The sequence below is a fragment of the Chiloscyllium plagiosum genome, unplaced genomic scaffold (genome assembly GCF_037043375.1).
Source record: "Chiloscyllium plagiosum isolate Xiang-an unplaced genomic scaffold, Cpla_swu_hap1 HiC_scaffold_27, whole genome shotgun sequence".
Classification (NCBI taxonomy): domain Eukaryota; kingdom Metazoa; phylum Chordata; class Chondrichthyes; order Orectolobiformes; family Hemiscylliidae; genus Chiloscyllium; species Chiloscyllium plagiosum.
The window spans coordinates 2083822-2086701 of record NW_028270165.1 but is presented as its reverse complement, the minus strand read 5'-3'; the positions used below and the strand labels follow the sequence as shown (position 1 = coordinate 2086701).

The window sequence follows — 2880 nt, the reverse complement described above, 5'->3', positions numbered from 1 at the left end:
AGCGTTGATTTTAAATGGCTGTCCAGTTAGTGCCGATTCGTTTTGGCTGAAAAAAATCTTCCTTATCTCATCCCAGCATTTCTTGCCACAGAGAACTGTGCGGCAGAGTTCATGTATATATTTCCTTGTATGGTATTTTGTAAATAACATTCGTTCGCGGGTTGTTTGTATTTAAGGTTCACTAGCTGTTGTTTAATGCTGAGAGAGTTGAGTTGTCTGGACATCATTTCACAGATGTCTTTAATGTAAAGTAATGTGGCTAGGGTTTCTGCAGACGTTGTGTCTGCTAGTGTCAGTTTGTTGATGTGAAATCGTCACACTGGGTTTATTGGGTAGGCAAAAGTGAGGACTGCAGATGCTGGAAACCAAAGGTTTGATCAGAGTGGTGCTGGAAAAGCACAGCAGGTCAGACAGCTTCCGAGGAGCAGGAAAACCGACGTTTCGGGCAAAAGCCCTTCCTCAGGAATAGAGGCAGGACGCTTCCAGGGATGACGAGATAAATTGGGAGGGGGGGGGAGGGGGTGGCTGGGCCGAATGTAGCAAAGAGTACAATAGGTGAATGGGGGTGGGGATGGAGGTGACAGGTCAGAGAGGAGGGTGGAGCGGACAGTTGAGAAGGGAGATTGGCAGGGAGGACAGGTCATGAGGACAGCGCTGAGCTGGAAGGTTGGAACTGAGGTAAGGTGGGGGGAGGGGAAATGAGGGAACTAGTGAAGTCCACATTGATGTCCTGGGGTTGAATTTATCCGAGGTGAAAGATGGGGCGTTCTTCCTTCAGGCATCGGTTGGGGAGTGAGCGGCGATGAAGGAGGCCCAGGACCTGCATGTCCTCGGCAGAGTGGGAGAGGGAGTTGAGAGGGTGATGGGGTTGATTGGTGCGGGTGTCCTGGAGATGTTCCCTCAAGCGCTGTGACTTGACTCTGCGAGGAGTCTCCAGTCTCCCCAATGTAGAGGAGACCGCATCGGGAGCAATGGATACAAGCAATGACATTGGTGGAAGCCTTCTCACGATCGTGGCCCAGGTTCGATTTCCGGGCAGGGAAGCAATTTACAATAGGGCTGTGAGGGAGCGTTGCTGTCTCCCTGGTGGTCTAGTGGTTAGGATTCGGCGCTTTCACCGCTGCGGCCCGGGTTCGATTCCCGGTCAGGGAAGTATTTCTCAGTGGATCTTTTGCCTACCCATTCTCCTTAAATGCGCTGTACAGTTCCTTATTGGTCTTCGTCGTTACTGGCTGCTGCAGTGTGTCGTGCCTCGATGAAATAGTGTCCTGATTCAGGCTTGTTTGTATGTGTAGGGATCATTGCTTCTGTAGCTAAGTACTTGGTTCGTGTGCGTTGTTTTCCTGTAGACGCTGTTTTGAATTTACCATTGACTGTTCGCTCTACTGTGACATCTCGAAATGGCACTTTGTTGTTGTTCTCCTCTTTTGTGAATTTGATGCCAGTAAGGATATTGTTGATGGTGTTGTAGGTTTCCTCTAATTTACTTCATTTTTTGATGACAAAAGTGTCATCACTGTGGCGGACAACAAAGTTTGGGTTGGAGCGTTGGAAGGGCTGTTGGTTTGAGACTCTGCATTATTGCTTCTGCTAGGAATCCTGATACTGGTGGTTTCATGGGTGTTTCGTTGATTTGTTTGAGGCTTGTTACTGAATATGAAGTGGGTGGTTAAGGCACAGTTCCACGAGGTGGATAGTGCTATCTTTGCTGATGAAGTTGGTGCTGTATTTGTGTCTTTGGTTCTTCGAGTAGTGTCTTCAGTTTTCTTTGGCCACGTTGATGTTAATGGATGTGAACAGGGCTGTTATGTCAAAGGACATCATTATTCCATCCTCTTCTAACTTAGTGTCTTTGGTGTTCAGGAATTCTTGGATGGAATAAATGGAGTGGCGTGAATCTTCGACTTGGTGTTTTAGTCTTCAGTGGAGGCCTTTGACTAGTCTGTACATTGGTGTTCCAAGTAGTGAGACTATGGCCTGAGGGGGGCTCCTGGTTTGAAGAGGAGGTGAACAACAACAAAGTGCCATTCTTAGATGTCACAGTAGAGCGAACAGTCAATAGGGAACTTCACACTAGCGTCTACAGAAAAACAACACACGCAAACCAAGTGCTTAACCACCGAAGCAATCATCCCAACACCCACAAACGAAGCTGCATCAGGACATTATTTCAATGAGCCACGACACACTGCATATAGAGGATTATAAAATCATGAGGGATACGGATGAGGTGAACAACAGGTGTCCTTTCCCTCAGCTGGGGGTTTCAGGATCAGGGAGCAAATATTTTGAGGTGAGTTGAGAAAGATTTTATAAAGACAGAACAAGGATCGTTTTTAAGAGAGTGGTCTGAGTGCAGAATGAATGTCCAGAAGAAGTCATAGAGTCACAGAGATGTACAGCACAGAAACAGACTGTTTGGTCCAACTTGTCCATGCCGACCAACTATCCCAACCCAATCTCGTCCCACCTGACAGCACACGGCCCCATATCCCTCCAAACCCTTCCTATTCATATACCTAACCAAATGCCTTTTAAATGTTGCAATCGTACTAGACTTCACCACTTCCTCTGGCAGTTCATTCAATAAACGTACAATCCTCTGCGTGAAAACGTTGCCCCTTAGATCTCTTTTGTATCTTTCCCCTCTTATGCTAAACCCATGCCCTCTCGTTCTGGACTCCCCCACCCCTGGGAAAAGACTTTGTCTATTTATCCTATCCATACCCCTCATGATTTTATACACGTACAGTTACAACGTTTAAAAGACATTTGGATAAGTACATGAATATGAAAGGTTCGAAGGTTTATGGGCCAAACACTGGTAGGTGGGACGAGTTTAGTTTGAAAACATACTCAGCATGGACGAGTTGGATGAAG

General features: G+C 46.8%; 1 non-coding gene across 1 annotated transcript; it reads left to right on the top strand.

Moving 5' to 3' along the window:
- Window positions 1-1080: 1080 nt before the first annotated feature.
- On the top strand, window positions 1081-1152 carry trnae-uuc (transfer RNA glutamic acid (anticodon UUC)). The gene has a single exon. It is a non-coding gene; the product is annotated as a tRNA-Glu (tRNA).
- Window positions 1153-2880: the final 1728 nt, after the last annotated feature.